General features: G+C 37.4%; 1 protein-coding gene across 6 annotated transcripts in view; it reads left to right on the top strand.

Annotated features, from left to right (window-relative positions):
• The window catches only part of NEDD4 (NEDD4 E3 ubiquitin protein ligase), a 116,823-nt gene that overhangs the window by 49,982 nt on the left and 51,384 nt on the right, over positions 1 to 15,457 (top strand). The gene's annotated exons all lie outside the window — the stretch shown is intronic.

Genomic DNA, 15,457 nt, shown 5'->3' with positions numbered 1-15,457 from the left:
GTTAGTATTCTGATATGCTGAGTCTGGATTCACATTTAACAAGTTGATATTAGAGTAACATTTAGTAATGTCAGCTATCTGTACCGAGCAGCCGTGAAATTAAATCACTGCTTTGGTCAGGGACCCTGCTTTCTGAAGCACTGAGAGTCTATGAATTCTTTTCTTACGTGTTTAGCTACCAGTCTCTAGCAGCATAGTATCCAGTTTCTAGCTCTCTGTAATAACAGTTCATTAATGGCTAATATTTTAAAATCTGGTGAGAACTTTTACCTGTATCTGCAACAGGGCTCTGTTCTCTGTTTACAACTCAGAATGAAAATGGGACTTTGTAGTCTGCATGATAATGTTTGTTTTATTTATTTGCTAGCAAAGAACATAACAATAAATGTCATATGTTTCTTATATATACTTGTTGAAATACAATATTACTTTTGTAAAGGCTGTATAAGGACTTTTGACCTGAAAGTAGATATTTGATGTTTTAACATTGCGTGTCATATTTTGTCAGCTCAGTCAAGAAGTAGTTTTTATCTAGTTATAAAAATGTCTCTTCAGTTTCTAAACTCTATGGAACAGTTTAGTCAGTTGTTATTTTATTTTTTCCTGTCTATTGTTCTTTAAATCTCCTATGTTATGTTGTTAGGATGCTCAGAGATTTTGTTACCCTGTTATTTAAAATACCTCAGCATTTTGTCCAAGTTTGTACATGTCCTCCATTCTTCACATAGATGCACATTTTTATCCAAAAGTTTGGCTTTACATTTTTTCTTTATGTTATAATATTTTTCTTCATTTCCTGTTGCTTCATCCTGGGTAGGTAAATTGTTTAACCCTCGTGTAGTAGAACTTTAAAAAACCCTGTCTCAGTTATTTCAAAAGCCTTTAACACTAATCTCAAGATGATACATTTCAATAATTTACTTAGTTGTTCTTCCTCAAATAAGTGTTTTAAATATGTATTTGTTTTAGTGTTCCATTATTTTCTCAGCTCCCGTTAACTTTAGCAGAATATTTAGGGACATCCGGTTAAATTTATTGTGAACAACACTTAAGCTTTCCTATAAAAACCAACATAATTTATAAATATTGACTCTAAAACCATGATCCAACAACGTGAATGACCCATTTTAGAAATTTGGTAAGACACGTGTACTTGTGAATGCATATCTCTTAGAACTGAGCAACTAGCGTGTGAACTTCAGAGTGGTTCAGGGAGCTGAGCTGTTTGCTTCAGAAACACTTCAGGTTTCTCTGCGGATGTGATTTCTTTAATTCATTCATCTGGCACACATTTGAGTGCCTACTATTTGCCAGGCACTGACCCCAGCCCTGGGAATAAAAGATAATAAAATACGGTCTCCTTGGGGGAACGCCCATGCTAGTCATAGAGGTTGCCGGTAAACAAACAGAAACTCCGTCTGATGTGCGACGTGCTAGACTGGAGGTGTGTGTGAGGAGGTGAGAAAGATGCAGGAAGGCTCATCTGGAGGAGAGGACCTGGTTGATAGAGGAAGACTTCACAGAGGTGGTGACAGTTGAGCCAAGTGCGTGAGTGGGGGTTCACCAGGCAGAGGGAGCGAAGAGGCTCTTCTGGAGCAGGGGTGCTCCGTCTCAGCATTATTGGCGTGTGGGCTGGACACTTTTTCTTATGGGGGGCTGTCTTGGGCCTTGGCATGTTCAGCATCATCTTCGGCCTCCACCCGCTAGATGCCCGTAGCACCCCTCGCTTCTAGTCGTGACAATCAAAAAATGTCTCCAGATACTGCCAAAGGTCCCCAGGGGCGAAATTGATTCCTGTCGAGAAACTTCGCTCTAGGCAGAAGCAGCGGCCCATGCAAGGCTAGATGTGTGAAAGTTGATGTCAGGAACTAAGGCAGAGGATCCAGGAGAAGGGCAGATTGGGAAGGTGACGAAGAAATCGTGCACTGTTAGGTTCATGTACTGAGAGGGTGCCCCCCTAGTGCTGCTCTCAAGCGGGGCTGGTGCAGACACAGGATCAGGGCTCAGGATCAGGGCTCAGGAGAGAAGCGAGGGCTGGAAATGCAGCTTGGGAGTTACGGCTATAGTCAGGGCCTTCGCTAAGGATGGACCAAAAAGCGTAGAAGTGAGATGGGAGGGGGTAGTAAATCAGAATTCTGGGGACCAGAACTTTGGGGAGACAGTGGAAGAAGAGAGAATGGGGAGAGGGGCAGAGCAGGGAAGCCAGGAGAGCAGGACGCCCCGAAGTCAAGGGAAGGGGAACTTCAAGCAGGGCAGCATGCAGCACCACGGAACCTGCACATCGGTGGCAGTTAGGGGTCCGTGGTGACTTCCGCAAGAGTGGGCTCGGGGGGGTAGCGTGGAAGCTGGGCCGAAGAAAGAACGAAACCGGTAAGGAAGAGAAGTATCAGTACCGTAACACGGGCATGAGTCAGTGTGGGCACGGTCTGTATTTCGTGGCTGGTGTATAGAAGCCAGGTATTGGGTGGATATACATGAACGAGACAAATCCTCTGCCCGTGAGGATGCTGTAGCCTAGTGTCTGGTGGAAGAAGGGGCTTCTAGCTCTCTGTCCTTTTACCTCCGAACTGTAGAATCAGCGAGTCTGAGCAGCGAAACCAGAAATGGAGATTGAGTAATCTGCAATGAAAGGAGCAACGCACTTGAAATGCAGACTTGACGCTGCCTGTGAATAGTCACAGCGCCTTTTGAACAGTATTATTCTTAACTTTCTCGTCCCCCTCTCTACCACCAAAAAGGAGACGAAACAAAAACAGAGCTTCCCCATAGGAAGCAAGTCAGGGTTTAAGGACTGTTGCTACAAACTACTTGGAGAATGGGCATGTCTGTCTTTCTGTCGTGGGCTTCTTGCGGGATATGGAGCCCACCGTGTACTAGCCCTTGTGAGGACTCCCCCTTCTAGACCCACTGTCTTTGCATTTGGGTGACAGTGAACAAGATAGACCGGGAGAAGTCAGGACCAGGAGCCTGTGTGGGCAGAAGAGGCTGTGGGCAGAGTCCCTGCGTGTGGCTAGCCTGCGTGTTGAGGCCAGCAGACTGGTTAGCAGGCGTGAATGAGTGCTAAGAAAGGGAACCAATGATCTTGTCAGCACGGCCAGGAAATACCTGACGTATTGCTCAAGTGTGTGGTTCTGTATTCTGTGTGCCATGTGTGAGACTGGAAGACTATAGTCAGATGAAGATAGACACTTAATGCAAGAAAGCATTTCAAAACAAGATGTGAGCAAATCTGTCCTGACATGGGAACAGTTGTTGAAAAGCAATTTTACCTACCCTGATATTTAACAAAACTTCTTAGATAGAACTAGAGCAGATCTGAGAACTTGAAAGGGAAAGCAGGTAGCTTCTTTATGTACCTTGTACTTCAACTCATGGGCTAGTAACACAAAGAACATCTTGACCAAGCGGATTCACGATGTTTCTGGTTAGGCTCTAGGATATCTGTGGGGGTCGGAAGTGGTGGGAACATCAGGTTTTCTTTTGATTCAGATGTATTACAAAACCACCACCTGTGAAACATTGTGTGATTTGCCTTAATGGAAAAAAATATTACCAAGAGAAAGAAATTTACATCAAGGATATTGGTGGTACAACAATGTCTTTAAATTCAGTTGTTCGTTAAATACAGAAACATTCTTAACAAATTTTTTTATCTTTTGTCCCCCTTGCAAAAGCTGAGTGTCTAACATTCTATGATATAGCTAAAATAATATTATCCAGGACTACTTCCTTTTTTTTCCTTTTTACTCTCGAATTTTTCTTGGCAAGCTGCCTTCCAATGCTTTGAAGATTGCAATTAGAAAATGCCTTAAGTTGTCGATTGGACCAGTAATTCTCAAATGTCCATGCACATCTCCTGGAGATCTTATTAAAATGCAGATCATTGTTCTGTAGGTCTGGGATGCCTGAGAGTTCCATATTTTTAACAAGCTCCTAAGTCATATCAATGTTGCTACTTTCTCAAACACACTTTGAGAAGACCATTCTTTATGAGAGCATAATAAGGTTTATAGTTGAAGTATCCAATGAGTCCTTCTCCCACTTGTACATACAGCAGAGCTATAGGTATATTGTGGCCAGAATCAAAATAATTTGCAAAGAATTTTGAGCCTACTTAGGCATTAGACTCATTATTGATTGAGACCATGTAATCTAGAAGAGGTTGTTTGGACCAAGAAACATTCAAGAGCTTGGTTGCCTACCTGCCTCATTAAAGAACTTTAATGTGACTCTTGAAGAATTCTGACTATTAAATTTTCCAGGGTTACATTTTAGTTTCATTTAAGAATTTAAAACATATTAGGGGCGCCTGGGTGGCTCAGTTGTTAAGCGTCTGCCTTTGGCTCAGGGTGTGATCCCAGAGTCCTGGGATCCAGCCCCACATCAGGCTTCTCCGCTGGGAGCCTGCTTCTTCCTCTCTCCCTTTGCCTGTGTTCCCTCTCTTGCTGGCTGTCTCTCTCTCTGTCAAATAAATAAATAAAATCTTTTTTAAAAAAAAGAATTTAAAAATATTAGTCTATAACATTTGCAGTTCTACTTAAGGGAAGCTCTTAAATTTATAATGGCTATAGTTCTGGTCTATGTTGTTTTTAAAATTGTCGCCTACATTAGTTTTTTTTCCCCTCTCAGCATGAGATTTGAAAAATACACAATTGAAATGTTATATTTCTTAAGTATTTTGGCTTTTTTGAGCAATATCGTCTATCTTCCTTCTTGTGAATATTTTGAATCTTTCCAATATGCTTTCTGTAGCAACATCAATTAGGCTACTACCAAGAATTTTTTAATCTTACACTGACTCATGTAATGAACTGAAAAGCTGTATATAATCAGTGCTTACTTATGAACTATCCTTTTGATAGGAGAAAATTTAGAACTCTGTTACATACAACTTTGTAATGTTTCTTAAAAGTATATATTACTTCTCGAATATAAATCAGAACATGAAAATCTTAGGACCTGTCCTTCCGTTAGAGCACTTTAAGATATCTTATCGGTAGCTGGGTTTTGTAGACTTTGTAGCCACTTGTGGCTTAGCCTAATTTCAGGGAGCCTAATAAGATATTAAACATTTCAGTTAAGAAATGGGGAAAAGGAAGCACAGCAAGAAAATAGTTAAAGATGGGGAGATAGAAATAAGCAAGCAGACAAGCAAATATAAATTTTCTAGAATTGATAAGAGGAAAATTCTATAGAAAAGATAAAGCAAATGGGGAAACTTTTCTGGGTTCTACTTTACTAGAATATAACTCCCTAAATCAGGGACTTTTTGTCTTACTCACTGCTGTATCCCCAGTTCCTAGAACAGTGCCTTGCTCAAAACAGACACTCCACAAATATTTATTAAATTAATTACGAACACCAAGGGACCCTTTGGAATGGTAGATGACTATAGAATCCTGACAGATGAGGGCAACCAGACAGCCTTGCTCAAAGAGATAACCAAACTAGGATATTTAAGGGATGACTGTCATGCTGAGTGGGAGCTACTTGACGTTTCATCCTTTGCATGAAAGAGTGACACTCTTAAATGAATACCTTGTCCCTGGGGTGGATGCCAGTGGAATATTATGATCGTGACTCAAGGATTAGTTTCCACAGTGGAGTCTGATTCATAGCCTACATATTCCACTAACTGGTACCATAGAACTATGTGTCTGGATGGAGGCTCAGATCAAGTTTTCTGAAAAGAAGATGGAATGGGCCAAAACTTTTAAGGGTATTTAAACAAAGGCCGTTTGACCAGCTTTAAATTTATCATTGTTTAATAGAGTGACTTCATTCCAAACGATGTTAAGAACTGGATTCTCAGCGTTGTTCCTGGAGTTTCAAGTAACTGTTTTACCTAAGAATGACCTTTACCTTTTGTACCAAGGCTGAAAGACTGAACCCTCTTAAAGAGTCACAGAGCTTAATGGAAACTAAAGCAGTCTTCAAAGCAAATGAGTTTAACAAGTATTTATTGGAAATAGAATATGTGCCTGCCGTGAGTGGCAAATATTATTCCTGGCTTTGAAGAGTTTAAAATTTAGATGAGAAGACAGCATAATCTATTTTAAAAAAACACAACTAGAGTACAATATAGTATAACATATAATAATGTCCATATACCTACGTTAGGCAGGTGAGCACCTAAACTCTGAGATATGTGATTGCCTATATAATTTTCAGTTAATTTAAATTTTTATCAAGATAACATGTGCTTGTTTTAAAAATCAGCTGTTATTTCTTTGAAAATTCCCTTTCTACCTTTTTCTCTGTGTTCTCTCTTCCTAGAATTCCTATGAGACAAAGTTTGCATCTCTTGGATTGCTCCTATAATTTACTTTTCTCTCCTGTTTTCTGTTTCTTTGCCTCCTTATTCTACTTTCTGGGAGATTCCCCCCAACTTTCCCCTTCTCTTTAATTTTAAAATTTTGGTTATTTAAATTTCTAAAGTTCTCTCTTGTTTTCGGATGATGCCGTATTCTTATTCTTGTTTTATAAATAGAATCTCTTATTTCTTTGAAAATGTTTTACTTCAGGGTTTTTTTTTTTTTTTTAAGTTTTGTTATGAGTTCCGCATTGTCTCTGATTCTTAATGGGTCGTTTTGCTATTATTTTTTGTTTCTCTTTGTTATTGGGCTTTTTCCTTCAGGTGTCTGGTGAACCTTGGCTGTCTCTTTATATTTGAGAGTGAGTCACTACCAAGTGATCTGGAGATTTTGTAATTGTGTGAGGCTTTTAGACTGGTAGCTTTCATCATTGGGAACTTGTGACTGTCAGTATCTAGAGGTTTTTTCTCAGAGGTCAGTTTGCTTCCCCCACAGAAGAAACTTGCAATGATTGCCCAGTTATGTTCCTTTTTTTTATTTTTTTTTTAAGTAGGCTCCAATGTAGGGCTTGAACTCACGAACCTGAGATCAAGACCTGAGCTGAGATCAAGAGTTGAATGCTTCATCCACTGAGCCACCCAGGCTCCCCACCCAGTTATGTTTTATAGCCATGGTTAGTGATAAACTATGGATGAAGGTGATTTCTTTAGGTTCTGAAACTGAGTCCAGTTTGGTAAAACCACGCCTTAAGAGTGATATTTCCTTACCAAATCCTTAAGGTATTGTTGGTAACTGATTTAACTTACAGTAGGTGAGGTACCTGATTTTCATGCCTGTTGTCTGAATATACGTTGTGTGTATTCTAGAAGTGAAGATACTCCTAGAAAGACTAAAGTAAACATTCTTCGTAATAGAATGTGTGGTTTCCTTGACATATCTCCTAACTTTCACATCCTTGGCAATCCATTTAAATGTAATACCCATGATTGTCACTTCTGAGGAAGAGAATAGACCTATTAAAAATGTGTTTGGGTAGAGGACACGAAGGAAGAGGTAATGGTCATGGCTTCCTAATGGAATGTGATATTGGATGCTTGCTGTCACTTGAACTTGAAAGTTTAACTATGATTTTTTTTTAACTTGGAGAAAATCCTGATATATTCTTTTTAAAACTCTTAACCCTATTATCTGTGAAAGCTTAAATCAGTTAATATCATACTATGTATCGTATTTCAGAAAACTCTCTGTGACAGTATCTCCATATTAGAAATAAAGCAATGAGCTCAGAAGAGTTCAAATGATTTACTCAAGATCATAAATTTAGTAAATGTCGTATTTGGACCCATACTCAGCTCCATTATATATTTTAAAACACTTTTCTACTACATCACTAGCCGAGGTCTTTCATCCCATCCTTTAGTAGGAGGAATCTACAGGATAAAGCTGCTAGGGGCAGGTTATTCTAGTAAAAATAGCATCAGAAAGAAAAAAAGAAATAAGAGTTGTCTAAAAGAAGGTTTCCATTTGGGCTGAATACAATCTGATGAGTAACTTTTACACTTGGACAGAGTCCAGGTCCTTTCTTATTGCCATTGTTGAGTGAAAGCCAAGTGTGGGGATTATGATTTGAACACATTGGAGAACCAGTTTATCTTTCAAATATTTCTTATTCTATTCTTAGGATTTGTGACCCAACATTTTTAGTTACTTTGTTTTTTCTGATTAATTTAATTTTACGTATTAATTTTTAAAGATTTTATTTTTAAGTAATCGCGACACCCAACGTGGGGCTCAAACTTACAATGCAAGATGAAGAGTCACATGGTTCACCGACCGAGTCAGCCAGGTGCCCCCTGGTTAATTTTATTGATCAAATAACATATTATATGTTTCTACCTCTTTTAACACTGTTTAAGAATTTCATTATGTTCTTTTTCTTCAATAACTGTTTTAAACTACCTAAATGACTATAAACCACTTATCTTTTTTTCAATTACATTTAAACTTTTTATTATGGAAAATTTCAAACACGCAAAAGTAGAAAGAATAAGACAACAAGCCCCTTGTGTGCCCCCAGTAAACTCGCAGCTTCAGATGTTATCGACATGTTGTCAATCATGTCATCCATCTTTTCCCCTCCTTTTTTCTTGCCTGGAATTTTTTTTTTTTTTTTTTTTTTTTAGTAAATCCCATACATCATATAATTTTACCTCAAACACTTTAGAGTGTGTCTGTAATGAATTAAGAACCATTTAAATATATAAAAACTACAGTGCAGTTTCACGCTTAACAAAATTAACACTAGTTCTAAACTGTTTTGACTGGATCTCTACCTAAGTCATCGAGGTCATTTTAGTAATGACCTAGCTCAAGATGGATACCTCTCCTTTAACTTGCACCTGTCTGATTCTTCACCTCTCTTAAGATGTTTATTTCACTTTGGGGCTGAGCATGTCAATTATTTACCATTGGTAAATGGTCATAATTTTTTAAAGATTTTATTAATTTTTTTGACAGAGAGAGACAGAGACAGCGAGAGAGAGAACACAAGCAGGGGAAGTGGGAGAGGGAGAAGCAGGCTCTCCGCTGATCAGGGAGCCTGACATGGGACTCCATCCCAGGACCCTGGGATCATGACCTTTGCCGAAGGCAGACGCTTAATGACTGAGCCACCCAGGTGCCCCTTAATCACATAACTTTTGATAATATATTTGTTACCAATAAACTGAGGCTTTTGCTTTGGAACCTAAAACTAAGGTTATTGTTAGGACCTGGAATTTATCACCTAAACTGCACCTTACCTCAATTTTAAATCACCACAAATCTGCATTTAGGGTTTAAACATCTAGGATACCCCATTCCTCATCCATGGATAGATGAAAATGTACACAATGATGAATTAGCTATATTAATTCCTCTTATACTCCTCTGAGTCTTAATTTCATGTTTATAAAGTATGAAATTTATGAAACTTGGCAGACTTGTCTTGAGGACTGAAAATTTCATGTCTGTTTGGCAGATAGTTGGTGTTCAGGTAAAAAGGAGCTATTAGCTACCTTATAATCTGTCGCAAGAGTACATGAAGTTGTAAACTGTAAAGTACCACAGTGTGTGAGATAGTAATTGTTGTTTTATGTGTGTACTAAGTGAATCTTCTATAAATTGAAGAATCCATGTTAACAGTTATGTGATAGGAAATACGTGAAAAGAACACATTAAAAACCACTGTTGGGGGCGTCTGAGTGGTACAGCCAGTTAAGCGGCTGACTCTTGGTTTCAGCTCAGGTCGTGATCTCTGGGTCCTGGGATTAAGCCCTGTGTTGGGCTCTCTATGCTGAGCGCAGAGTGCGCTCAAGACTCTTTCTCCCTCTCACTCCGCGCCTCCCTCCTGCTCGTTCTCTCTCAAATAAATTATTAAAATCTTTAAAAAAATAATTTAAAAAGTAAAAAACACAGTTCACCCTTGAACAATGTAGGGGCTAAGGGTGCCGATCTCCCCGGTTACCATGCAGTTGAAAATCTGCATATGACTTTTGATTCCCCCAAAATTTAACTACTTTAAGTCTACTGTTGACTGGAAGCCTTGCTGATTGACAGCCAATTAACACATATTTTAAATGTTATATATATATTATATACTCTATTCTTATAATAAAGTAAGTTAGAGAAAAGAAATGTTATTGAGAAAATCATAAAGAAGAGAAAATACATTTACAGTATTGTACTGTATTTATAAAAGAAAAAAAGAATCCACATTTAAGTTGACCTGTGGAGTTCAAAGCCCTGTTATTCAAGGGTCAACTATAGCACAAAATACAGACTAGAAATCTGGGGAAGCACTTCTTCGTAAGACTCTCTCAAAGATCAAGATATATTTTCAAAGAAATACATTTTTTCAAAGCCCTATTATAAATTAAAGCACAGCTCCTTTTTCTGATACTCAATTTTGATATGCATATTCTTGGGGGGAAAACTTTGTCAATACTAGATGTACAAAAGAAATACGGAAATAAATAAGAATTATACAGCAAATTAACAGAAGGAGATAATTAGCAGCTAAAAAGTCCTATCTGTGGGCCACAGAGCCACTCTTTATGCGTCAACTGGCAGGTCTAAAGAAGGTGACCCTATTACTTTTTTTTATCCCTCATTGAAAATAGTGGTTCGGACATTATCTTATTGACTTTATGTCATTGATAGAGTCAGTTTCTAGCCATAAGATGATAGATTCTTTCTTTTCAGCTTATAAACTAAAGAATTCCCAATCTCTTAATTGGTGTTGTTTTCATTGAAGGCACTTTATTCTTTAGAGCAGTTTTAGGTTCACAGCAGTAGTGAGCAGAAGGCCCAGGATTTGCTGTATTCTCCCTACTCTGAAACATGTAGCCTCCCCCACTACCAATAGCCTCCACCAGAGTGGTACATTTGTTACAATTACTGAATCTGCATCGGCACAACGTTATCATCCAGAGTCCATAGTTTAATTTCGTGTTCACCCTTGGTGGTGTACATGCTATGGGTTTGGACAAATTATAATGGCCTGTATCTATCCACCACTATAGTATCCTACAGAGTAGTTTCACTACCTAAAAATACTTCATGCTTTGCCTCTTCATCTCTATATCCTCTAATCCCTGGCAACCAGTGATCCCTCTACTGCCTTGATAGTTTTGCCATTTCCAAAATGTCACATAATTGAAATCATACAGTATGTTGTCTCTTCAAACTGATGTCTTCCACTTATTAATATTCATTTAAGTTCCTTCCACATCTTTTCATGGCTTGAAAGCTTTTTTTTTTTTCTTTTTCTTTAAGTACTGAAAAATATTCCACGGTCTGAATGTACCTTAGTTTATTTACCCACTCGCCTACTGAAGGACATCTTGGTTGCTTCCAAGTTTTAGCGGTTGTGAACAAAGCTGCTGCAAATGTCTGTGTGTAGGTTTTTACGTAAACTTAAGTTCTCAACTCTTTTGGGTAGATACCAAGTAATTCAATTGCTGAATCTTATGGTAAGAGTAAGTTTAGTTTTTAAAGAAACTGCTCAACTACGTTCTGAAATGGCTGTATTATTTTGCAATCCCACAGTCAGGGAATAAGAGTTCCTGTTGTTCCGCCTCTTTACCAGCATTTGGTGTTGTCAGTGTTCTACATTTTGACCATTCTAATGTGTGTAATCATATGTTGTTATTTTTTTTAAATTTGCATTTCACGACATATGACGTGGCACATCTTCCCCGTCATATGCTTATATGCCATCTGTCCATCTTCTTTGGTGAGGTGTCTGTTAAGGTCTTTGGCCCATTTTTTAGTCGGGTTATTTGTTTTCTTATTGTTGATTTATAAGCCTTCTTTGTATATTTTGAATAATAGTCCTTCACCAGATCTGTCTTTTACAAATATTATCTCCCAGTCTGTGACTTGTGTTTTCATTCTCTTGACAGTGTCTTTGGCAAAGTGGAAGTTTTTAATTTTAATGAAATCCAGCTTATCAATTATTCCTTTCATGGAGCATGTCTTTGGTATTGTGTTTGAAAAGTCGTTGCCAAATCCAAGATCATCTAGATTTTCTCCAGTATTATTGGAGTTTTATAGTTTTACATTTTATATTTAGGTCTTTGACCCATTTTGAGTTAATTTTAATGAAGGATGTAAGGTCTGTGTCTAGATACTTTTTTTTTTCATGTGAATATTCAGTCATCCCAGCATCATTTGTTGAAGAGACTGTCTTTTCTCCGTTGTATTGTCTTTGTTCCTTTGTTTAATATCAGTTGACTATTAGGAGATGGGGTAACTGGGTGATGGGCATTAAGGCAGGCACTGGATGTAATGAGCATGGGGTGTTATATGCACCTGATGAATCACTAAATTCTACCTCTGAAACTAATAATACACTATATGTTAATTAAATTGAATTTAAATAAATTAACAACAAAAAAGATCAGTTGACTATTTATGTAGGTCTATTTCTGGGCTCTCTATCCTGTTCCATTGAACTCAGCCTATTCTTTCATCATTACCACACTGTCAGGATTATCATAGTTTAATAGTGAGGTGGTGTCATTCCTTCAGTTTTGTTCTTGTTCTTCACTATTTTGTTGACTGTTCTTTTGCTCTCCATATAATTTTTAGAATCAATTTTTGAAATTCACAAAATAACTTGCTGGGATTTTGATTGAGATTGCATTAAATCCATAAATCAAGTTGGAAAGAACCAACGTCTTCACAATATTGAGTCTCCTATCCGTGAACATGGAATATCTCTTCATCTGTTTAGTTTTTCTTCAAAGTCATGCATCAGTCTTGTAGTTTTTCTTATAGATCTTGTACTTGTATTTTGTTAAGTTTATATTTAACTATTTCTGTTTGGGGGATGCTAATGTAAATGATACTGTGGTTTTAATTTCAAGTTCTACTTGTTAATTGCTAGTATATGGGAAAGGAATTGACTTTTCAATATTAATCTTGTGTCTTGTGACCTTGTGAAAATTGCTCATTAGCCACAGGAGTTTTTTTGTCAAATCTTTTGGATTTTCTACAAAGACAATAATATCATTTGCAGTTTTATTTCTTCTTCCTCAATCTGTATATTTTTAATTTTCTTTTTTTTTTTTTAAGATTTTATTTATTTATTTGACAGAGATAGAGACAGCTAATGAGAGAGGGAACACAGGGAGGGGGAGTGCGAGAGGAAGAAGCAGGCTCATAGCAGAGGAGCCTGATGTGGGGCTCGATTCCATAACGCCAGGGTCACGCCCTGAGCAAAAGGCAGACGCTTAACGACTGCGCCACCCAGGCGCCCCTAATTTTCTTTTCTTATTATATCAACTAGGACTTTTGCTACAATGTTGAATGGAGTGGTGAGAAGGGGGCATCTTTGCCTCGTTCCTGATCTTAGTGGGAAAGCTTCTAGTTTTTCACCAGTCAGTATGATGTCAAATGCAGGTTTTTTGAAAATATTCCTTATCAGATTGAGGAAGTTCCCCTCTATTCCTAATTTACTGAACATTTTTATCATGGATTGCTGTTGGGTTTTGTAAAATGTTTTTTTCTGTACGTATTGATATAATCATGTGATTTTTTCTTCTTCAGCCTATTGATATGGTGGATCATAATAATTGATTTTCAGTGTTGAAATAATTTTGCATACCTGGTCTAAATCCTATTTGGTTATGGTGTATAACTCTTTTTATACATTGTTGTATTCAATTTGCTAATATTTTGTTGAAGATTTTGTATCAGAGCTCATGAGAGGTAATGGTCTGTTGTTTCTTTCTTGTATTATCTTTGTCTAGTTTTGGTTTTAGGGTAATTCTAGCTTCATGAATGAATTAGGATATATCCCCTCTGCTTTTGTCTTCTGAAAGAGTTTATAGAGAATTGGTAAATTTCTTCCCTAAACGCTTGGTAGAATTCACCAGTGAGCCCATCTGGGCCTGGTGCTTTCTGTTTTGGAGCATTATTGATTATTGATTCAATTTCTTTTATAGATATAGGCCTATTCAGAGAGTCTATTAATAGTTGTTTTAAGATATCACAGTTTTCAATAATAGCACTATTTTCATTTAAATTCATTTTCATTGAGTTTATAATATTTAAAAACATTAAATCTTCTATTATCTCTCTATTTTTTAATGTTTTTAGCAAAAGATTACATTTACAAAAGGAGACATCCCATTGTGCCCATTTCTCTTTATATTAAAATGTTTGGTTGGCAGTTATCAATAGGATAAGAGCAAAGTAACTCAGCTATTATAATTTCATATTTGTATAGTTACTATCTTTGGGATATTCATAAAAATTCAATTTTATATAATTCATATAAATAATTTTGTGCACCTGGTGGGGTTTTAAGAATATCCTTCTTATAGTTATCCTTCCCTTTATTGAAAGAAATTATGTATTTAGCTCTTGGGATTTTTTTTAACCTGCTAAAATTATTTTGGATATTATCCTGAATTATCATTTAAAAATTTTATCAGACAGGTGGTAAAACTGCCGAAATATATTGTACTGATAGAAGCCATCAAATCTGCATACTCAATACATGTAACCTAAGTTTTCCCAAGATTCACCAGACTGCAGGTGCTAGTGAAGACAAAATGACAGTTATAACCCAAGTTTCACTGAGTTAGCCCTTCTCTTCTGTCCACAAAAGATCCCAGGCAGCTGTAAAGTACTCTTCACTATTTCTGGGATTCCAAAGAGATGGCTACCATGCACTCTTGAACAAATGCAGTCCAGTTGAGCAGTGCTATTGCTAGATTTGTATTTACAGGCATCATCACTTTGGGGTACGGCTGTGTCCCACTGGGCTCCTTCCTTTTCTTAGGGTGACTTATTTCCCAAAGGAATACTTAACAAAGTTTAACTTAACATTTCTTTAGTTATGATAAGCCAAACTGATTTTTTTAAAAACTGTAGTCATGATTCCAAATACTGTATGGTGAGGGGTAGTTAGTCAGCTCTGGGGATATGTCTGAATCTCTGGGCCAACAATGAAAGTAAAAGTTTAAAACCAGAGAGTGTTGTTTTACTAAAAAATTTGCTAGAACCTCGCAGTCCAATACAGTGGCCAGTAACCATGTGTGGCTATGGAGATTTAAATTCCTTTAAATGAAATCAAATTTTAAAATCCTGAACCTCATCTGTACTAGACACATTTCAAGTGGTCAGTGGCCATAAGTAACTAGTGGCTACTGCATTGAACAGCACAGATAGAAAATATTTCTGTTATTGCAAAAAGTTCTATTGGACAGGGTTTCTCTAGAACATTGCATCCTGAGCCTGAAGGCATTGATGCCCCTGTAGCTTTGACAGTGCTCTAATCTATTGAGGAAGGCACCGGAAGCTGCAGTGCTTGGTAGCTGTGATGGCTGAAGGAATGGAGTCACATCTTAGTGACCTTATTTTTCTTCACTGGTACCTGCTGTTTAAACAAGGAAAATTTGGTTTAAAGGAATCCATTGAGTTCTTATTTTCTTATTTTTTTTTTAGAAAGAATTCTTTTTTTTTTTTTTTAAAGATTTTATTTATTTATTTGACAGAGAGAGACAGCCAGCAAGAGAGGGAACACAAGCAGGGGGAGTGGGAGAGGAAAAAGCAGGCTCCCAGCGGATGAGCCTGATCTGGGGCTCGATCCC

The sequence above is a fragment of the Ursus arctos genome, unplaced genomic scaffold (assembly GCF_023065955.2).
Source record: "Ursus arctos isolate Adak ecotype North America unplaced genomic scaffold, UrsArc2.0 scaffold_36, whole genome shotgun sequence".
NCBI classification, from domain to species: domain Eukaryota; kingdom Metazoa; phylum Chordata; class Mammalia; order Carnivora; family Ursidae; genus Ursus; species Ursus arctos.
The sequence above is the reverse complement of the archived record's forward strand: the minus strand, read 5'-3'. Positions and strand labels throughout refer to the sequence as shown.